Source organism: Dermacentor albipictus, chromosome 1, assembly GCF_038994185.2.
Source record: "Dermacentor albipictus isolate Rhodes 1998 colony chromosome 1, USDA_Dalb.pri_finalv2, whole genome shotgun sequence".
Taxonomy (NCBI): domain Eukaryota; kingdom Metazoa; phylum Arthropoda; class Arachnida; order Ixodida; family Ixodidae; genus Dermacentor; species Dermacentor albipictus.
This window is the reverse complement of record NC_091821.1, coordinates 120,642,058-120,666,271: the sequence shown is the minus strand read 5'-3', so window position 1 is coordinate 120,666,271 and position 24,214 is coordinate 120,642,058. Positions and strand designations below refer to the sequence as shown.

General features: G+C 45.8%; 1 protein-coding gene across 2 annotated transcripts in view; it reads right to left on the bottom strand.

Annotated features, from left to right (window-relative positions):
• LOC135904849 (uncharacterized) overlaps positions 1–24,214 on the bottom strand; it is a 54,661-nt gene that overhangs the window by 22,946 nt on the left and 7,501 nt on the right. The window lies entirely within an intron of this gene.

Genomic DNA, 24,214 nt, shown 5'->3' with positions numbered 1-24,214 from the left:
GGTGTATATCGGTAATTATGAACATGTAACGTACAGAAGTCACAATTACACGAGTTGCGAAGTGCGTTTCCGCTGCATTTCTTCTGCGCTTTCCGCACACGCAGAGCCATCTTGCGGCAAACACAGAAGACCCCCTCCTCTCAATGTACGGCGCTGCCCCGACAGGAGGCGCGCCGCGCGCGCATTGGGACCGCTGCCAGGCGCGTCGCGGGACTCCCTCTCCCCTGACGACGCTTCGCCGTGCTTCCGGTTTAGATTACTATCTATCTCTCTGCCCGTGCCGATCACGACGTTTGGCTGGCGTAGATCGTTTCCCCTCCGAGACACCGAGTTCTTTGGTTCGTTTCGTTCGCTCAGGCGCACGTTTCGTTGCCGCGCCCAACGCTGCGTTGCTCGACGCTCACCGCGTGATAGGTGGGCGCTAAGTCCGATGCGGGGCGCATCGTAAGTGATTGCTGTGCCGTAGCGCATTGTCTTATACCCCTTGGCGGGTCGACGGGAACGCTGTCGCGTCCCACTCTTGAAGGCGAAGCTTAAGCGTCCTCCAATTTTTACTCTTTCTCTTTCTATTATATGAACGAGAAGAAAAGGGGTTAACCGAGGGGCCCAATTTTTATTATCATATCATCAGAAGCCAACAAAGACACCAAGGACAACATAGGGAAAATTACTTGTACTTACTAATTCTGTTAAAGAAATTATAAATGAATGACTATGAAAGTGAATGAAAAAACAACTTACTGCAGGTGGGAAACGATCCCACGTCTTCGCATTAGGCGTGCCATGCACGCCTAATGCGTTTAATTCAGAAGTGCCATTCAGCAGACGCTTGTCGCTCAGATGTTCTAAAGTACCCTACATAACTGCATTGGGTCTCACCAGTAGGGGTGTGCGAATAGTGATATTTGAGACCGAATCGATTACGAATCGAAGAGTGCCAGAAGCAAATGGAATGGAATCGAATACCGAATAATTTTCGAATATATTTCGAATAGTCAACAGCAGTTATGAGTATTTTTATAACAAGATTTTCACATCCCGGTATTCTTCAGTTACCAAGTTTGTGTCAATATGTAGTACAATATGAAGCGTTATTAATTAAAAGCACAGATTGATTATTATAAGAAAAAGTTCTTCGCATGCAAAGGGCTCTTCATACAGTGCGAATAATCGCTGTACAACCAGTAAAGTACGGCTACCTAAGAGACGTAGCCTGCTCCACTTTGCAAGTTCTCGTGTTCTATTTTTACACTATGCCCGCGGCGTGATAATTTACCATACTTTTGTTCCAATTTGATGTTTATTTGGGTGCAGTGGACGTGCTGAAATATTCGAAAAGTATTAAAAAAATATTCGCATTCACGAATAGTAGCTGTTCGATTCGAGGACACAATCACATACGATACTATTCAATTTGTTATTCGAAAGTTTAAAACATTCGCACACCCCCTACTCACAAGGCTTATCAAAAGATTGACAACGGGTGCGCAAGTAATTCGCGATCTTTAAATGAATGGCGTGGAACAACTAAACGCATCGAGAGGCTGCTGCCACTCTTCGGCGACGTCGACACTGACACCGAATACGCTCACAAAAAACCGCAGCTGCAGATAGCTACAAGCCATCTCCCGTCAGAGGGGTCGCCGCATCAGCTCACAGCACCACCAAGATGGATACAAGGAAAAGAAACAAAACTGAAAGGACTCTCCCGTTCTGAAGAATGGCCTGAGCTACCGAGGGCACAATGTACTGCTGACTTACCTCAGAACGCACCGACCTCGGCGGCTGCAGTAACTGTTGAAGAAACGTTGGCTGACGAACTTCAAGTTATCAACATTTTGCGCTCCCATGAAGGCCTTTTGCGTTATACACTAAAAGTGCTCGTTTCAGGAGGATTTAAACACGTTGCTTAACTGTATTCAGGGTGTATTCAGCTATTGTATTCAGGGTGCGTGCGCCTCTGATGAACTCCTTGTGACTTATGTAGTGACCCCCTTCAGTCTTAGTACCGGGGTGAAAGGGGCCACCATGTCAGACCCGCCGCTCGGCCTCTTTTCGCCGCGTATAGGAGCGCAGGGGACCCGCACAGCCTTCAGGGAATAAGGGCTGAGAACAATCATTGTCCGTGTTGAAGGTCTTAGTTATGGACCACAGCTGCATATCCCCTTGTCACCTTCTGTAAACTGACTGGCCGCCCACTTGCAAGTATCGCCTAGACAACTGCATAGAATCGAAACACGTTGCTTAACTGAAGTAAAGAGTGGCACTTGCAACCTAACCTCAAGAAATGTAAATCGATGTGAATATTTCATATTAATGTAGCTTGCCCTGCCTATTTACTTGATAACATGCCTTTGGAGAGCGTAAGGAATTACCAACATCTAGGCGTCAATATGACCTATAACGTATCCTGGAAGTACCACATCGACACATCGATTTTATAACGAACAAAGCTAGTCGCCCGCTTGGATTTCTTCGCAGAAACTTCTCGCTCGCACCTTATCACTCAAACAATTGTTATACACCACATGTGTTCGTGCACAGTTGGAATATGCATTATCAGTATGGAACCCACAACATACAATCTCAATTAACTGCTTTGAAAGCGTCCATAATCACTCCGCTCGGTTTATACCAATTACCATAATACAAGCATAATACAAACGAAGGCTGCACTGAACCTACCTTCCCACTAGGCCCGCAGGAAGAAAATACGCCTATGCTTATTTCATTAGATTTAGTACCAGAACATAGCGCTTCGGTCGGCATGGATTAATACACTACCATTCATTTCCTCTCGTAGAGATAATTCACATAAGGTACATGTGCCTTGCGCAAACACATTAACACGCTCACAGTCATATTTGCCAAAAACATGCGACGAATGCATGTTTTGAATGATTATGCATAAGTAATTTTATTAATGAATTATGAATGTGAATGATTACCAACATCTTTTGTTAGCATAAGTAATCCTGCTAAATTTAAAGCTGCTTTAGTTGACTACATCAAAATCACCAAACTTGCGGTTAATAGGTCATGTGATTTTTTTTTATTGCATAAACACGATATTTGCAGAATAAGTATGTATATACTGCTCAATCATTTTTACCTTGTGTATTGAAAAGTGTATCATGAGATTTCTCTGGTGAACTACCATTACTATTTTTTGTGCATTATAAAAAGTGTTTATTATGATGTGTAATTAGTGAGCTAACATAATTTTTCACTGTTACCTATAATGTGCCTCTTCTGTATAATCTTATTTTGTACCTCTTTTTATGTTGCTTCTCCTCCCTATAATGTATATTTACTCTTAAGGTTCTGGAAATAAATAAATAAATAAATAAATAAATTGCGGAAAAAATTTTTGCAAAGGTACTTTTTCCCCCGAGACAATTTTTTAATCGAATCGACAGCCTGCTACAGTTGTTAGCATAATTGATAATTGATAACGAAGCTTTTGTGGCAGCTCTTTATATTACATTTTCATTATTTCTGACTTCGACTACGGCTGACGTTTTTCTTGTATTATGGGTAGAAATCACTGCATATATTTGAATATTGTCCTTTTATTGTTGCATGATGACATTTTCACTGTACCAAATATCTTAGGCTCATCCTTAATTTTTTCTCTTAGAAATGTGCAATACTATTGCGACCTATTGCATTTTTTCCTTTTTATTTTTTTTGTTTCCTGTACAAGGTGTTTAATACGTACTGTTAAGAACGGCCCAGCTGAGGTGCAAGTGTTGCAGGCCAGTTGCGACGACAGTGGCGTCAATTTTCAAGGAACGCCACCGTTACGCTCTAGCCTTGTCGCCGTTGTGACTGAATGTGTTCGACGAAGCAGGCTTTGTGCCGCAACACGACACCGCCAACCGGGTTGGCCGCGAGCGGGGGAGTTGCCGCGGGAACGTCGTCGGGGACCCCTTCCCACGCGCCGACCAAGACGCAGGACAATGGCTACCCGGCTGCGCTGCGAGGGTCAGCTCCGAGTTCTACGAAGTCCGTGTGACGTCGGTTCCGGACCGGACCGTGAACGTGCGTGTGTGTGTGTGTGTGTGTGTGTGTGTGTGTGTGTGTGTGTGTGTGTGTGTGTGCGCGTGTGTGCGTGCGTGTGTGTGTGTGTGTGTGTGTGTGTGTGTGTGTGTTTGTAAGCCGTCCCGGAGAGAGGCGGCGTGTTTACAATGACTGGACGAACGTTTCTGTCCCCTTGGAATCAAGGGGGGACCGAGTGTTCATGAACCGCTGTTGTGCGGATGCTCGACACACTTTTTTGAGCAGTCATGTTAGACTGACACACTCTCTCAAGCAGTCATGTTAGACTGACACTACTCTCAAACAGTCATGTTGGACTGATGTACTTTCTCTTGCAGTCATGCTAGACTGATGTAGATACTGTAAATAAACCCATATTCCTCGTTCTCGATGAGAAGCAGTCCTTCCCTTCATCAACGTCCTCAGCGTGGATAAGTTGGACGACGGCATGGGCCAGCTACCTTCGAATTCATGCCCGACTCCAATCTTCACAACGGATCACGAGCGACGGGATTGAGCCCCCAATCCTGACAGTACTCTCTAGTTTGTTTCACTTTGCTGTATCTAACACCCCTCCCCCCTCCACTGTAATATGGAACGGGAGTTGTGCGTAAGACGGTAAGTAAACAAATAAATACACCATGATTCTTCAAATGAAGAACTCTTGTATAAGATTTTTGACAGCCAAGCTTCTATGCGAGCAGATTTAGCACAGTTTAAAACAAAGATCGTGATCATGCTCAATGATTTTCACCAGGAGCTTGGCGACTTCAAAACCAAAACATTGAACACATTTGTTGGCTTCAGAAAAGATTGTTTCAAAGTTATATGTCGTAAATAAAAACTAAGGCTCGCAAACTGGATACTATTGGAAACAGGGTCAAGCACATGAAAAGGCTTTCCCTTCCCAGACACAAAAGTTTGCAGATCCAGAAGACAGGAGTAGATGATTCAATTTAATAGTTGGCGGCATTCCTGGGTATTCCCAAGAAACAGGGGTAGAATTTACTAAGTTGCATCGTTGGTATAGGATTTCATAGCCAAAACTTTCTTACGTTAAGATAAGGGACAACTAAAGTGGTAACGCCGTTAACTTACGCCGTCGTATGAGAGGAAGAAGGAAGCAAAACTGGAAATAAACGACAACAACATAAATAATCGCCGTCAACTGATAGCATGATTGCAAATCACGCGTCTCTAGCAGAGGCTATATTCTCAAGCGAACCACTAACATCTCTTTGTAGCTTCATTTTCTGGGTGTCTGCTACAGCGCTGACAAGTGCAACCGCACTTGCCCATTCATCACACCGTCAAAGGAATGGCAGTTACTACACTACAAAGTGACAAAGTGCCTTTACTTTGATAGTAATGAGGGAAAGGAAAAGAAAAAAAGTTCATAAATACTTCACATGACTTCAAGGCAAGGGCAGCAGCACTCGCACATCGATCGGGATGGGATGTGACCATGCTGCACACGGTTACAGGTGCTGTTTTAATGCCGCGCATAGGCTCAATGTGAGCTCCCTTGGCAGTCACTACCGTCTAAGGTGGTCTAAGGTGGACGATGTGACGATGGAAAAACGTGCTCCCATCGCATAGAATCCTTGTCCAGGGCACGGAGAGCTATGAAGTAGCCATGAGGGGCAAATACAGAAAGAAGCACTTGTTCTCCAGCTTTGTTAACCTTCACTTTTCTTGCCCATATGTTAGTACCAGTAGAATGCAATAATTGTACATTTTTCGGGTAAATGGTAGCGGTAAGCTCTGATTTGGTAATGCCTGCAGTATGCGCTCCAAACACATTTTTACTCTTCTGCAAGTTTCCTTTCCATGATCAGGGTCCTTTGTGTGGAAAATACCTATATAAACGTACTTCTGCACAGATTCCGGAGGCCTACTGCCGATCATGAATTTGTGTTCTCTTGCCAGGCTGTTGAACACTACCTGGGTCATCTGCATATTAATCTTCAACGCTACCCTTACACTTCCTCGATTAAGGTCCTGAATCATGCGTTGCAATTCGTTCCCAGAGTTGCTGAACAGGACACCGTCATATGCACACTCAAGGTTGTTGAGATATCCTCAGTTGGCTCTCATTGCTAATCCTTAACAGTCTTGAATAGCTTGGATACTTCTTGTAGGCATAAATATCACTGTAGAGATTGTGTCGCCTTGCATGACTGATCCCTTTCTTAGGAAGTATTTGCCGCTTTTCTTGTGGATAATAAAAACAGGTGAAAAAGATAGTAAAACATGTGAAGCCGGAACTATAATTGAGGCAGATTTGAAGCGAGTCTGATGTAAATCTCGGCGCATCAAAGAGGACGAAAGAAGAGATGGGCACGCGACCTGCAGAATGCGGTAAGCTTCACTCTGTACAAGTGATGAGGAGCTGCTCTCCGTGCAGCTGATTCCTGATAGTTCCACGCTGGCTCTGGTCAACTATATGGCGGTTTACTTTTGTTCTTTGTTTTTTACCTAAGTAATTTTTGACATTTTATTCCAATATCTGTTAACTTGTTAAATTAATATCCTACTTGTCTGCAATGTCACTCTCATCGCTAGGCGAGGGGGCTTACTCCTGGTAGGCTTCTATTCCTCCCCCTGATTTGCCGGTGGAGCTTTTCTTACGCAGTGGGACCAGCACCATACATGTGGCTTTAGTCCCGAGTGATGGTGGAGTGATTCGCATGAAGAGTCCCAAAGCGATTCAATTCGAACTCCGGATGGCCTCGGCCAATCACCGAGGTTCGACAGTTGGGCCGAGGGGGCATTCTTTATTGTTCTCCAGACCAGGCTTGTGTGCAAGATTTACTGAAGTGCAATGTTTTTGCGACACATCCTGTGAGCAGTTTTATTGCTCATCACCTAGCATGTACCAAAGACCTAATCCGTGATGTCGACATAAGTTTGAGTCCTGCAGAAATTTAGGAAATGTTTTCAAAGGCCGGCATTATTTCTGTGTATCCTTGCAGCCATGTGGTTGATAACCAGCGCATGCCCACAGAAACAGCCATAGCTACATTAGCTGGAATGAACTGCCCATCACTTCCTGTCATTCAGTGTCTAAAATGCTGGCGGTTGGGCATTCCAGAAAAGGTAGCAGGTCCAACACACGGTGCCGGATTTGTGGAAAAGGCTATAGTAGACTGTTCTTCCCACAATGGGAGTCCTCCTGCTTTTTCAGTTCTCCTGCAGATGAGCTTAACTACCCTTCAAGGTCAAAAGAAGTGCAAATCCTTGAAGCAATTGATAGACGTCGATACTCTCGTCGCCAGTCTATTGAAGAAATTCACAGCAGGTCTCAAGGGTATGCTGGCATAACCGCCCGTAAAACACTATATGCGAAACTCAATCTCTGAGGATGTTCCAGCTTCTGTAGGAAAGGCGTTGGGAAAAGCAATGGAGCGCATTGGAACTCCCTTGTTCAGATTATGTCCTCACAAATAGCTGAGTGGTTTGAAATTACTAATGGGGCCAGCATTGAGTATCAGGTGCCTAGCCTACCATGAAACCAGCCTAGTGAATTGTCGACAGCACAGCCATTGTCTAAAAACGATTTATCAACTTTATGAAAGCCATCAATTTCTGAGAAAGTTGACCACATCTATCTCTCCGAAGCAGATGGGATGGGGAATCAAGATGTGGAAATGGACCCCCGATCTCTTAAACGAGCAAAGGGGCCGATAAAGAAAAAGCCTAGCTTTCCCACTAACTCCAAGACGAGATTCCTCTCCCACTAACGTGACAGAGATTCCTACTAAGAAGAACTGCTTGAAAGAGGGCGTTTTAGATCAAGCAATCTCGGCTGCTCGGATATATTCACCATAACAAGTTTCAAAGAAATTCAGCAGAACTGTCGTTCCATACTTTCCACTGCAACATATATTTTATATCTTGCTTCTATATATTCTCCAGATATTATTATTTTACAGGAAACTTGGTTTGCTGCTGGTCAGAATTTTCATTTAAAAATATTATTTCGCATCGTGGTTTACCAAGTGTAATTGATTCTGACAATGCTTGAACGTTTAAGGAAACTAATCGCGCACTTCAGTTTACATATGGACTTCTACGCGATGTTCAGGTACAGAACTTTTGTACCTTTAGTAACAGGTAAGTAAGTAAGCGCGCATCTTGGTGGGGAGGTTTTTGGGAGAGAATGATTCAATCAGTTAAGAACTGCTTCAGGAGAATATTAGAAAAAAGGTGCTTCAGTTTCGAACAGCTCAACACTTTACTAACAGAGGTAGCGACAGTGATACATTCTTGCACGCTCACATACATTTCCAATGATGCTACCAAAGCCTAAGTACTGACTCCTCCGCACTTTCTTGGTGGGTAGACGTCTTACTGCCTTTCCTCAAGCTCAAGTTAGCGAGAACTCGGGAGATCGCACAGACATACTGGGATCTTGTAGATGTACACAACAAAAACTAAATAATTTTTGGCAGTGCTGGTACAAAGAATACGTCTTGGCACTACGCGTGCACAGCAGATCACAGAAGCTCGGCAAGAGTTTAAAGAGTAATGACCTTGTCATTATTAGAAACGACAAAGTACCTGATTAGGTTTGGAAATTAGATAAAGTTATTGAAATCTTTAAGGGGAACGCAGGGTACGCAAGAGCATGCAAGGTACGACCAGCAGACGGCACTGAGCTCATGAGACCGGTTCAACTTCTTTGTCCTCTGGAACTGTGCATGTGACATTGTCGGCTGTGGAGCATGTTGGAAATCGTGCTCGCGCACACATCGAAGAGGATGAAGAAAGAGATGGGAGCCGAACTTTTAGCAGCGATCTTAGCGCTTCGGAGACTTCCTTCAAATTCAATCAGTGCAGTTATTATAACAGATTCTCTTTCGGTCTGTACTTCGCTTACAGCTTCATCCAATTCGGTAACTCTAAAGACGTTTCTAACATTACTTCTTCCACAGTTGAATTCTCTAAAATTATTATCGATACCTGGCTACTGTGGCTTACATTGAAATGAATGTAAATGGCAGACTCATTATCATTATCAAATGGCAGACTCATTAGCGCGAGCATCCCTGAGTGAACCTATAATGCCCGTTATTCCAGTAGTGGCGCACATAACAGCAATTAGATATAGAAAATATTCAATTCATAGAGATGTCAGTGAATTAATAACAACCTGGATAGAATACCAGCACCTAAAATTTCCGTGGAAAATCCAATGGTGCCCATCAAGACGATCAGAAGTAGTGATCGCGAGATTACGCTGCCGTGTCCCTCCATTAAACCAATATTTACACAGGACTGGTCTGACGCTATCGCCTCTGTGTCCATACTGCCAAGAAATAGAATCATTAAATCACTACTTTTTGGAATGTCGGTGATACAAATTGTTAAGAAAAGACATCTAGAACTTCCGCTTGCTAAATTAGGGTTAATGTTAGCATCAGAAATCATACTATCTTTCGGTGCGTCTATTATAGGGGTCAGCCACAGGGACGTGTTTGATGCCGTTTGCGGATACATACAATCAACAAAACGAATAACTTTTTGACAGTTTTCTTGTGATGTAATTTATTGGTTTTTGTAGGTTTCCTTATCTTTCTTTCTTATTTTTTTTCACAGAATAAGTAACACTTCAAAAGAAGTGGTAATCGCTTCAGCACGCAATTGTGGGCCAATCCCCCAGTGTGGGTACGAGCCATAATATGAGGCCATCATCATCATCATCACCATCATCATCATCATCAACTTGCGACCGGCGGGATGGGGATGTTAGGTTGGTAACGTTGAGTTCGTCATGTTTGGACGGCTTAGCGTTCTGCGCCAATAAACCCTACAGAAGTCTCTTTTCCCAATTTTTTTTTACGGATACGTGCGCTGTGGCTGAGCGTAAATATGGCATTTCCACATAAATGAAACAATTCTTGAGTTGTCAGGCCAAATTCTGCATGCACCACGGCCTTGATGTTCGTTCAATCCTTCAGTACAATTAATACGATGTGCACTTACACCGCGCTAAATGCACACAAATGCCGTAGCTTCATCCAAACACACTGAAATAAGTGATCAAACTGCGCTAGGGGAAGGGGCACAACGCTGTATAATTCAAGTGACGCAAATGCTTATCTTGCTGACACGATGCGCTATAACGACCTCGCTCAGCGTCGTGCACTCATCAAATTGTTCACTTCGCGATACCAGGCCATTGTAGCAGGCTTTCTCACGCCGTCATGTTGGCTTGGCTACTGCGCAGTAGGCGCGGAGCATCTTAAGACAGTCGCTCACTGAGAGAAAATTCTTCGCCGGAAAAGATAGAGCATTGCATGAAGCGGCTTAAAGATGTGAGTTACGTTATTTTGTCCAGGACTGATTTAGTTTGGAGTCTCGAATAAGCACCTCTAGCCAATCATAAGATGATATCTGTCTGCTGTGGCAGTTCTCGTGTAATCTTGTCTTCCGATGGACTCTTGCCTGTTTATGGCTTTACGCATGGAAACCATAAACATAGTAGCGTCTTTATGAGTTATTCTGCGTGCTTGTAATGCGAAAACAATTATATAGACACTATACGCGCATTTTTGCCGGCACCATCGCCGCTATGTTCCGTATAAAGTCCAACGGCGATAACACCGTCACCGCGCACCACATGATGTAGGTGTGAGTGGAACGAGCAAAGGGAGCCGACGATAAATAAATTGTGGGGTTTTACGTGCCAAAACCACTTTCTTATTATGAGGCATGCCGTAGTGGAGGACTCCGAAAATTTCGACCACCTGGGGTTCTTAAACGTGCACCTAAATCTAAGTACACGGGTGTTTTCGCATTTCGCCCCCATCGAAATGCGGCCGCCGTGGCCAGGATTCGATCCCGCGACTTCGTGCTCAGCCGACGATCGGGGCTCAATCTTGCGTGCGCAAGGGAAGAAAGTGGCGAGTTAACTCGCTTTCTTCCATCGCGCGAAAGGCCCTGGGGCGAGGGGAGGGAGCGGGGGTCAGCGTTGTACACAGGCAGCAACTGCGTACTGCGCGGCCGGGCACGCCCTCTCTTGAAAGCGATCTGCGTCGGCGGCTGAGTCTTGGTGTGACGGCGGCCCATCCCTTTGTGCGTGCTGCGTTCTAGCCGCTGAGTTTGAGTTGAAGCTATACCCAGCACAATGGTCACTTCGCTCCCTGCTGCTGCCGCGCTTCCTCACGCCAGCCTTTTGATAGCGGGTATCCACGGTCATCGAATGGTATGTGTTTATGTTTGCCTGTGCACGCTGACACCATGATTGTTAATTTAGATAGTAAGCGAAAGTTTGTAACTTTGTTGTAAACTACTGTAGCGGCGCCACTATCGCCTCCACAGCCGGTGAAAAAGAAGACCTCTCACGTGCACGTACCACAAAAAGAAGAACACGTCGGCTAAAAAATCATCATCATCATCATCATCATCATCATCATCATCATCATTTATTGTCCCTTAAAGGCCCCTGTCGGGATATTACATAAGGGGGGAGCATATACAAGGTAGAAAAGAACAAAGGTCAAAAACATAACAATCCACAGAGGGATATAAAAAGAAGCAAAGAACACAATAGTTAACACGATGCTTGCCAATATTGCCTTGAATCCACAAGCGCCACACATGTCGGCGAAAGGTTAGGGCAACAGGGCGAGTACAAAATGGTTACAGGGAAGAAAAAAAAACTCAATACAGGAAAAGGGATAAAATTTCATGAACACAAATTGGAGCAAAAAGAAACATGTCAACCCAGACAATTTAACAACATCGCCTTAAACCTTGTCGCGTCGTGCTCATTAGTTATTGAATCGGGCAGCAGGTTCCATTCTTCAAGTGCGGTCGGAAAGAAGGACTTGTTAAAAGCATTAGTGGAGCCATGAAGTCGTTGGACGCTATTTGAATTGAATACGCGGCGCGATGTACGAATGGGAGGAGATATAAGGGAACCACGCAGATAGGGGAAATTGAAATATAACTTATGGAATAAACACAGGCGTGCAACTTTTCGTCTGAGAGCTAAGGTAGTGAGGCCAAGTGATAGTTTAGTGGAGCTTACGCTGGAATGAAAGTCGTATGTCGACGATATGAAGCGTGCTGCACGGTTCTGGACGGATTCAAGCATGTTAATTATGTAGGACTAATGAGGACTCCAGATCGCGGATGCATATTCCGCGATCAAATGGTACTTGAATTGTTTTTACTTTATGGCCATGGTAGAAATTTCAGTTTCATAAAATCATGCAGCCTCTGCAATCTCTGTCTTTACATTAGAGCTTAACTATTATAAAAAATGTGACCTATTTTACACTTTACTATACCTCCTCGATTCTTCGTCAATACCCCAGAGTGGGTACGTGCCAGTAGATAACAAGGATCTACATATACATCCACAACACGTTGGCGCGTTACACCTTAGCGGCCGCTCCTGAGATCAGCTGGCACCATGGCTAGCCGGCCTAAATAAAACGTGGCTACGGCGGCTATCTGTTCGCGCCGCTTCCCACAAATTGGTGACACCGGACAACCGATCCCAGCCGTGGCAGCGTGAACTCACCTAAGCGAGATGGACGTCCCGCGGTTGTAGAGTGTCCGGGAATTTTACATCAACATGCCGGACACCTGGTTGATCCAGCTGGACAGCCACTTCCGTATCAACAAAATTCCAGACTGCGGCTGCGTTCCAGGCTCCGGCTGCGGCTCTGCGGCCCCGACTTGTACGTAGACTTGCGGGCAGCCGTCTTCGGTCACTACGCCACCTAGTCACAGCAGCTCTCACCATTTGAACTATGGCGTCATTCCGCGTCTTGTCATCTCACATCGCCTGCGTCCACCCATGCCGATCGTCAGTCCCCGCCGGTCCCAGCATCAAACCTCTAGTCGGTCGATAAGCCTCCTCTCAACTCAATGGCAGCTGCGCGACGATTCTTTCCTAGGAATTCACCGTGCCAAACGCAAGCGCTTTCGGCTACACTATGGCCCACCACTCTTCTTCCTTAGACATTCCCGTAAGCGGTCCGCTTTCCGTTCGGAGGAACCTCACTTATCTCCGATTGAGAGCCTCTCCCACCGGCTCGCCTAGGCGCAAATTTGGCTCTAGCAGGCACGGCAACGCCAGAAGCACAACCTTAGCAATGCCTTCAGCGGCCCCTGCAACCGCGATACTATTGGCATTCGAGATTTCACCGCAAGGAGCAGCAGGCGAGCCTTCCGATGTTCTGTGCTCGCACCTTCCGCGAAGCATCACCTACGAAAATATTTCAGGAGCAGCTCTGCCATTTGGTTTCTTCAGCTCGAGAATCATTCTGGGCCAACAACATAAGTGACCAACACTTGAGCTATCTCCATGCCAGTGCCGAGTTGCCGGATGGTCTTCTTTTGGAGCTCCGACTACCAGGTCCGGGCATCTACCAGAACTTGCGGCAGGTTGTGATTTTGCACTACGGCATCACTGTTTCCGCATTCGCTCAGAACCTGCGTTGCCGGTGCTGCCTGGTACATTTCTCTCGGATTACGTGAACCTGACACTACAAACGACAACAGCATCAGCTTTCTACACTTCTCTAATAAAAGCCCTGGCAAATCACGCACCAAACGAAAGGTCGGACTGACCACGTCATTTCGGGACCAAGCTCTTGCGGGTCGTGACAATACGCCACCCTGCATAACCGTACCAGCACCTGCAATGGTCACGCAGCATGAATCGGCAAGGGCAACAATGCACAGCGATGCTCGATCTTGTCCGCCATTGCCACCGTTGTATGCGTTCGACGAGAGCGTCTTGAGCGTTGCTCCCCTCAACCGCCTGAACTATCGCCACGCGCCAAGAACCGGCCAATACGCTTTAACTCTTCTTGCCGAGTTACACCGCACTAGGCGCGCAGATGTCGACAACTCAAGACGATGTCCTCAACGTGCAAGACAATGCACCCTGTGTCCAGACTTGGTGTTCCGGCGGCACCATCTGCGCACAGGTGCGCAGCTCACGCACGCTTGTGTGCGCTATTTGTGTTTCCGCTGCTGACATGCCGATGCAGCCCTATGTCGTGCAACACATGGTGGCAGGGGGGGCTGTCTCCACAACCACCAGAAAGCTATTTGTGCCCTTCATCACAACACGGAATTTACCTGGACGTCTTAACGGGCGCTACGAACTGCCACTCATGTTAATAGGCTTGCAGGCTCTCTTCTTTCGATAAGCACGCTTTTGGTACAAATTTATATCGTACTTCGCACCAAGAGCGGGGCCCTGTAACGGCGCGACTATCGCCTCCAGAGCTAGTGAAGAAGAAGACGTGTCACGTGCAGCCTAGCGCGAAAAAAGAACATGCTCGCACGCTCGGACTGAGCGGCCGCGGTATCGGCTGCTACCGAGCTAGGCGGCACCCATGACTGGCCGGCCTAAATAAACCGTGGCTACAACGGCTACCTCTTCATGCTGCCTCCCACACTACTATCCTTACTTCGTAAGCTGTTTACGCATTTGCTATCACAATCGATGGTTTGGTTTTCGGGTGAAACTGCGATTTTTTTTGTGATCAGAAACGAATTGTCTCCATTGATACGCGTCACTGTGATTATATATGGTTAGGTTTGTTTGTGTGTGAGTGCGCATGTGTGTTTGTGTGAGTGAGTCTTTTGCTCGAGCCTATGAATCCGGTGTAACCAAAGCTTCAATAATTGAGACTTATCCTTGCATTATAAAATACAGTAAGTGCACATTTTGAGTCCATTGATAAATAAATTGCGACTTACAAATAAGAAAATATTATTAAACTCTGGCAAGCCGGCATAAGCATCGTGTAATGAGATGGTAGCTTATAGGGTATGTTCTTTTATCACCTAACGGCACCTTAACCGTTTGAAGCGATTAAAGGGTGGCGCCATGTCGCATTCAATATATTGGATCGCATGGAGCTTTATGACGTATTTCTGCTGACCTATTACACAACGCTTCATTTCGACATGGATGTGTGTAGTCCAATAGAATCGAGAGGCACAGATGAACTCGGCAAGTGTTTTCCGATCAAAGGTTCTTACCGGCCCAAGAGGGTATTCGTACGCTTTACTTTAACATGTCTGGCTACAAGAGATTCCTTGATGTATGATGTGTATTTTATTCCATACTAACACGCTTTTTCGAGCAGCCCATGCCATTTTCGTATCTACAGTGGTACTTGAATTTATTCACTATTTCATATTTCAATATGTTATCGTAATTACGTACCGCTTCGTATCATAGGCGAAATTGCCGTCTGTCTTTGTATGCGTTCCCACACAGTGGAAGCTGCAGGGTGAGCAATACCGTGGGCACACACTACCGCGCTTTATCTTAGTGCTGAATTCAGAGAATCAGGAATATTACGGAAGGCTGAGGCTAATAGGGTGAAGAATGACAGCGAATAGTCCAATAGCAATATGTTTTTGTAATTAGAGTCGTTTAGACATTTGTTGTTTCCATTGGCGACAACAAATGTCTAAATGCCTCTAATGTCTAAACGCCTCTAAACGCCAATGGAAACTGACCCTTGCAACATTAAACACCCGAACCCTGTCGAGTGAGGCTAGCTTAGCAGGACTCCTTGAGGAACCATCAGACATTGTTTGGGATATCATCGGCCTTAGTGAGATTAGAAGAACTGGTGAGGCTTATACATTGATGAATAACGGACTTGTGCTCGGCTATGGAGGTCTTCTAGATAAAAAGCAATATGGGGTAGGAATCCAAATTCATGAGGACATAGTTGGCCAGATTGACGAATTCTACAGCAATATTGAGATGGTAGCTGTAGTCATAATCAATCCTAATAAGAGGCATAGATTAAAAGTAGTACAAGCCTATGCTCCAACATCCAGTCACGATGATGAGGAAGTAGATCAGTTTTATGAAGATGTTGAATTAGCGATGGGAAAAGTGGAAACTCAGTATACTGTAGTAATGGGTGACTTCAATGCAAAAGTGGCGAAAAATCAGGCTGGTGAACAAGCAATTGGCAACTACAGCGTCAATTCTAGGAACGCTAGAGGAGAGATGCTGGTAGAATTCGCAGAAAGAAATGAGCTTCGAATAATGAACACTTTCTTCATGAAGCGTAGCAACAGAATGTGGACCAGGTAAAGCCCTAATGGTGAAACAAGAAATTAAATAGAATTCATACTTTTTGCTGATCCCAGCATAGTGCAGGATGTAGAAGTGATAGGTAAAGTAAAGTGCAGTGGTCATAGGTTAGTGAGGGTTAGGATTCACCTCAATTTGAAGAAAGAGAGAGCAAAATTGGTCAAGAAGAAACAGGTCAACCTAGAGGCAATAACGGTAAAAGCAGACAAATTCAGGCTAATACTTGCAAACAAATATGCAGTCTTAGAACAGAGAGATGATGATGATATAGAGCAAATCAATGAAACCGTAACTAGGTTTGGCTTCAGAGGCAGCAAATAAAGTGGGAGGCAAGGCACCAAGGCAACCAGTAGGCAAGCTCTCCCAAGTAACAAATGACCTAATAAAAAAACGACAAAAAATGAAAGTGTCCAATTCAAGATATAAGATAGGATTCGCGGAACTGTCAAAACTGATCAAAAAGGCGGAAATAAGTTATATGCAAAACTATAATGTGAGAAAGACTGAAGAAGCAGGAAAAAATGGACGCAGCAAGAAGTCAGTGAGAAAGAAACTTGTCTTAGGACAAACCAAGATGTATGCACTGAAAGACAGGCATGGTAATATCATGAGCAATCTCGAAGATATATTGATAAAGTAGCGGAAGAGTTTTATACTGACCGATACAGTACCTAGAGGAGTCAGGATACCTCCATTAGAAACAGTAATGAACAGGATACGAAAACTCCTCCTATAACTAGCGATGAGGTCAGAATGGCATTGCAAGACATGGAACGAGGAAGAATGGCAGGAGAAGATGGAATAACAGTCGATTTAATCAAAGACGGAGGAGACATAATGCTTGGAAAACTGGCGGTTCTTTATACGAAGTGTCCATTAGGCCCATTAGAGGCCCAGTATTACACAAAATATTTACCAAAATAATTTCCTATAGATTAAGGGCAACACTGAACTTTAGTCAACCAAGGGAACAGGCTGGCTTCAGGAAGAGATACTCTACAATGGATCACATTCATGTCATTAATCAGGTTATCGAGAAATCCACAGAGTATAATAAGCTTCTCGATATGGCTTTCATAGATTACGAAAAAGCATTTGATTCAGTTGCAAGCTCAAGAGGTGAATCGCACTACTCACAGAAGAGACTGCGGAATACGCTACCATGCTATGCCGAGAAAATTGGCCATTCCTCTGCGACAGCTTGATAGGAAAGACTGAGTACTTCCAAGACGTGGAAGTTATTGAGGTATTTAATCAACACGGCCAGCAGCAAAACGGAATTCCACCACACTACGGCCCGAGTAATCCACCAATTTCCAGGGAACGAGGTGGACCTCCTTTTGACTCTCAAAGCCCAGTACTTCCCCACACAGCCATCGGAGCCACTGCCACCCTACACCAGCACGCCTAACGAGCTCCTAGATGAGGACATTCATTTACATGGAATAACAGCGGCGATAATGGGCTTGAGACGCCACACAGTCCCGGGATTGGACCAAATTACCAATAAGGCACTTGTAAATCTTGACAGCCCCTCCCTACTAGAGCTTACCGCTCACCTTAACGAAGTATGGAGGGAAGGAAACCTTCTCGAGGACTGGAAAATGGCCGAGGTTCATCTGATACCGAAGCCACGAAGTCACCAGCCATTGAGAACCTACAAACGTTCTCCCTCCCTTCGTGTTTAGGAAAGCTCCTAGAGCACATCGTTCTCAACCGGCTACAACCATTCCTGAAGAACTCGGGCAAACTTCCAACAACAATGGTAGGATTCCGTCCACACCTCTCAACTCAAGACATCCTACTCCAGCTGAAAGAGGAGGTGATTGTACCAGTGACATGCAACTTCCCACGGCTATCATTGCCTTGGATCTTAAAGGGGCGTTCGATAACGTCAAGCATAAAGCAATCTTACAGAGGCTAAACACGTTGGGCTGTGGAGCCAGGGCGTATTCCTATATCGGAGATTTCCTCTCAGATTGAAAAGCCATCCTAAAGGTTGGGGACAAAGCCATAAACCCCTTCCTACTGGGCGGGCGCGGCACATCACAGGGCGCAGTGTTATGCCCTCTCCTTTTCAATATCTCCATAATACGCCTTCCGCCGCTTTTCGATAACATTCCGGGGAACCGGCATGGCCTATAGGCCAACGACATTACCATCTGCTCGTCCACAGGGTCCGTCGGGGCGATGGAGAGCCGCTTGCAGGAAGCGGCAGACGTGGTGAGTGACTATGCTAAGTCATGCGGCCTCAGCTGCACCCCCCAAAAGTCGGAGCTCTTCCTGGTCTCACCGCGAAATAAGCACGCATCCGACTCGCCTACTATCAACATACAACCGGATGGATACACCATTGTTCCGTTTCTAGTGTAAATATGTTTTTAATGGTTTTCCAGTCGGATCGCACGAACACAATATTAATTCACAAGCTTAAGAATACAACAGTCCAAGTTACCCACATGATCCGGCGAATAACAACCAAGACAAGAGGCATGGAGGAGGCGGACACGTTCCGGCTAGTCCAAGCATTCGTCGTGTTTCTAATAACTTACGCTATTCCATACGCACTACTCAACGCGACGGAACTCAAGAAAATCAACACAATGATCAGAAGGTCCACAGAACGCCTACTACGACTTGGTGTGCACAACACGGCTGAGGAACTGATCGAGGCACACTTATCCAGTCAGCGAACAAGGCTGGCAGTTACGGAAGTGGGGAGGTCCATCCTTTTACGCCTGGGGAGCCTCTCTGCCCCTCTCAGCCATCCACCGCCTCAGACTGTGAGCTTACCCAGTGCCATCCAGAGCAACATCACCGTACGTCCTCTACCTCGCAACATGCACCCAGTGCACCACGCAGAGCGAAGGGAAGCCCAGGCCCTGGCCATACACAAGCGATACGGGACTTTACCCTATACAGCTTACACGGACGCGGGGTCTTACCCCAGACGCGCAGCCACAACAGCCACCGTAGTCGTCAACAAAGAACATCCGAGCAGCATTTCGCTCACACGAAACAATCCCCTCCAGACCGAGGAAGCGGCCATAATAGCCCTCGCGCTTTCCCAAACAGAGGTTGAAGTCAGAGTGACCGACTTCTAACACGCGTGCTGCAACTTTGCTAGCGGCAGAATTTATACCAATACGCTCCAGATCATTATTCAAAAGCCGCCAATGAGATCAGTCATGATCATCTGGGCGCCAGCTCATCTCGGCATTCCTGGCAACGAGGTCGCAACCACGTGACTCGAAATTTGACCCACCGAGCCGACGCCGAAGAATCTGAACCCGAGCACATGTACCCACTAGTCTCTTACCAAGGCATCACACAACACTACAAGCTAACCCACCGAACATATTGACGCCTACACAAGTCGCTATCTAGAGCGCAGGAGCGATTCCTCCGAGCTCTACAAGTTTACATTCCCCCACCCGACCAGAAATCACCTCATAGCCCCTACACGATTCTCTCCGCAATGCCGCTTCTGTGCAGAGCCCGGGTCCCTCAGGCATATAGTAGGGGGCTGCAAAGCGGCACCATTAAACCTCCAAACCATTACCACATCAACGAGCTTTGGGAGAGAGCCTTGGCCAGCTCCTACCTCGAGGATCAGCAACGGCTGATTGCGAGAGCACAGGACGCGGCCCGAACTCAAGGCATCCTGAAATTAGGACGCCTCTCCAAAGCTGCATTCACCCAATAAAAATGTTTATTCTCTCTCTCTCTTCTCTTAGTAGAGATACCAACAGTCATAGCGGCATTACGGAATGAAGAAGTACAGAACACTTACGTAAATACCTTGGAAAATATCTACAGAGGTTCTACAGCTACCTTAAATCTACACAAGAAGAGCAGGAAGATACCTATAAAGAAAGGGGTCAGACAGGGAGACACAATCTCTTTAATGCTATTCACTGCGTGTTTGGAAGAAGTATTCAAGCTATTAAACTGGAAAGGCTTAGGAGTAAAGATCGAGGGCGAATACCTCAGCAACCTTCGGTTTGCCGATGGCATTGTTCTTTTCAGCAAAAATGCAGACGAGTTACAAGAAATGATTGAGGACCTTAATAGAGAGAGCGTAAGAGTGTGGTTGAAGATTAACATGCAGAAGAGAAAGATAATGATAAATACCCGGGCAAAGGAGCAAGAGTTCAGGATCGCCAATCGGCCTCTAGAGTCTGAGAAGGAGTATGCAGGAATACTCCCGTTGACGACACTTGTTCTGCTTTTCCCGAGCTCTGTTTTTTACTCTACAAGCTCAAAGACATACGCACGAAAATAACATAAAAAGCATATACATCTTTCATCAGGCCCCAGCACTAGAAAACGATTATATTACGATTATATGGCTCGGCATACTAAACTAATGTCGATGCCCTTGAAAACATTCGGAGGAGTGTAATCCGTTATAATTTTTTGCAAGTGTGACCGGAACATGTCTGTTTCGCAGCTAATGAAACATAACGGAATTACCGAATTACGAACAACACGTACGTTAAGTACATAGGAATTGTTATATTTATTAGTAAACGAGGCTCTCGCACTTGACCAACACCTTATGCTACCCCACTAGAAACTCTAAAGAACCCATCAGTCATATTCTCTTTCATAACCACATATTTGTTTGTAGGACAAACCTGTTCAAGTATTATTGCTATCCCCATACAATTACGGAATGGAAGAGTTTGCCAGAACATTACCTCAGACCTGTGGAATGTTACCTGACTGTTGTTTCCCTAACTGCTTTGTATAAGGTAGAAAACATTGTTTTTGACAGAAGTGCTCTGTGTTCTATGCTTTTCCTTTTTGAGAACTCCGAAATGTTGAGCGTCTTGGGCATGTTTAATTCTTGCCCATTCTACTTGGGCCTTCTGACCTGCAGTATTCGCTAAAGAAAAAAACCACTGGTGACAAGGGAGCTTCGTGATCTCCTTCAGTTCTTTTAATAGAGTCTTGTGGTCATTTAGTTCCGCTTAAGCATAAACAGCCACACGTCAATGTACTATCGAGAATCCGGGCAAACAGAAGACAAGGGTGCCAAAAACCACGTCACATTGGGAAAATTTGAGATGTGTCCTGAAGAGGACTAAGTTCACCCATAGCTTCCCAGAAAGCATCTGTACGATAACATTGTTTTGTGTTCTCGAGTATATATCCTTAAAAAATAGACGGGTCTATTATTATGCAGTGTTCTTGAAGATACATGCTGGTGGAAGGTCATATTGCGGATGCGGGTGATGGCTGGGATCGGCCTGCGGCGCACAGCGTGGGAGAAGTAAAATTTGGCAGCAGCCCTTGAGGTCATGCCGATGACCCGAAGCAGTTATTCTACACGGGGCGTGCGACGATAACATAAGCCAAAAAGGAGGAACAGCACACGCAGGATACGTGAGCGCAAGGCCAGAATAGCCCAAAATGAAAGAGAGCGCGACCAGCAGTTTGACCAACAATACAACGTCGTCGGCACCATGAGGGTATAAGAGGACTTTCCGCGGCTTAGCGGGCCCAAAAAAAGCTTCTTTCTTAATAAATTCGTGGCGGGAAGTATAGGCGCTTCCGCCGTGCGGTCGGTTTCTTCACCAGCAAAGAGAGGAAGGGGGAGGTTCTTATTTTTTTCCCCTCGAATCTCATCAGAGATTCCGGCGAGGGTGCCCGATAACGGCGCTAGACATGAATATCTGCGGGGTGGGAGAACCGCTGGGCTGAATTGAACTGTGGCGCTCGCGGTCACCACGAAATGACGCAGGTCCCTCCACCCGAGCCGCCCGCCCAACTGAGCGATGTGGGCCGCCGGAACCGGAGAACTCTGCCGCGGCTGTCCGCGGCATTCTTCCTCGTGTCGCACCCACGACATCGCCATGAGAATACACATCGACCACGCAATCGCGGACGCGGATTCATCGCACTCCTAAACATTGGAACTCACATGCTCTAGAGCGGCCGGTAAGGGGGCGCTGCCGCCGCGGGCTCAGTTTTCATTTGCCCGGACCGGGGCGGACGCCGCGATAGAGATGCTCGCGCTCGATAGCGGTGTTTGTTCGCACGACCCACACACCACGCTAGAGAGCATGTGACTCGAGAAAAAAAAAGTAAAAGCTACTCTAGGAGAGGAGTACCGCCCATTGCGGCTACAAGCGTGAAAAAGGTGAATGTTGTTTCCGATCCAGGGCACGGTACTTGCAGGCTTTCGATATTGAAACGCAGGCACCGTACCGAGGCTTTCGGCTTTTGCCGTTACACGTTTTTCAAGAAAGGACCGAGGCATCGGTTGACTAGAATATTAGGTTTTGATAAGGTGTGCTTGTGTGTCGTGTTTCGTGTGCGTGAGCGTGCGGTGTACCGTAAGGAAGCTTCGGAGGGTCACAGCAGGGGGTAGGGGGGAGGCTGCGCTTAGCGATGTCGAGGAAGACGGGCCTGTCGGAAAGGACGCGATAGCGGAGGAGCTGGGCCAACCTGTGCGTCGCGCCTTGAGTGGTGACGTAGTGAGAAGACATGGGGGCGCAAGTATATAAGAGCGCTAGTTGCCATTTGGCAGACAAAAGCTTCCAAAGCTTGCTTGTGGCATCATCAACCAACCACTCACCATGAACACTCTGGTAAGGCATCATGTACTGCTCTTCCCGGTGATACGGTCCCCTTATTGGGGATGTTGTGCTGTCACATTTAGCTGAATGTCCATGCCTCTGCAATGATGTTTTATAACGTCTTCAAGTACACGAAAATTGGATGCCGAGAGTGGAAGTGCGCATTCCTCACGTGCTTCTCCTCTCTTGCCTACAAATAAGTACTGAATTAAGTTCATGATTTGCACTGGATTAGTGTATGAATCATATCAGTATAGATTACAGGTAAAATGTACTAAAGTAGCTTCGCTTAAGGGAAGATATCTATTTCCGCGGACACTGGGACTGCAAGTCTCTTTGTGACTGTAAACATTTTTGCAGCAATACAGGATCCGTCTGCATTCGGCATATCCAGGTGGTCTCCTGTTTACCGACTAATCCTGTTCAACTTAGGTGATCGTAAGGGAACCCTTGTACATAGCATTCCAGGTGGTGTCCTTTTTAAGCACTGAATCGGCATGTGCGAGTGATAGTTCGCGATGAACTGCCTGCGTAAACCTTAAATGGGGCTAGTACCAAATGATGACGAAAAGTGCATTGTTCGAAGTTTTTTTCATGCCAGATCGCAAGATATAGTTTGTACATCTGCTATACGAGTACGAGAGGTAGCGTCCCGTTCTTCGTTAATATTTCCCGAGTGATGTCTCCACGATAATTCCAGTTCTGAGGAATAATTATCCGAAACACATAAAATGGAGCCGATCAGCCAGAGGCTCACTATATGATATCTTTGTATGTTACTACAGTCGCCTGAATTTAGGCGCCTGTGGTACTACGAGACAATAGTAAGCAAACTGTATCGAAAAGGAATGGTCACCTTGTGACTATAGCGCCTCTTGCTTCTTCTTCAGGGTACTACTCCTTCGAACTTAAATTCAGATCTTTTGTATCAAGTCACGTACCAAACCATAAATATAAAATTGGTATCGTGTATGTGATTATTTTAACAGTCGGTTACTATGTAGCACAGCGCGGCACAACCAGTCGAATCAAAGTTATCACATGACTGACTCATAAATTATCACGCCATAATAAATAAAATATGCTCCGTGTAGTAACCAAATCTGCGTAATCAAACCAAATGCGAAGCTGACTACTAGTATCACTCCTAAAATGCAGGTTGACTGAGCATTGCAAAGTTTTGAAGTCTAGAAACTGGCATTTCCCCTTTGATGCACGAATTAATTATACGACGAAGACAAATATGCCTTCATAGCGAAAACATTTGCCTGTACCTTACTTATTGAATAATGAATACGTCGGCTGCCTTCTAAAATATGGTCTCAAGAGATTGAGAAGCGGTGCAGTGAAATTACTGGATTTGGCTAAATTGAGGAGCCCTGCTGACAACTGTCGGCAGCCAAAGAAACTTTTTGTCACCAAAGCAGCAGCAGCTGTGCTTAACTTAGTGCTAGTAGGCACGGGGGAGAGGAATGGAGCCTGTCTTAGC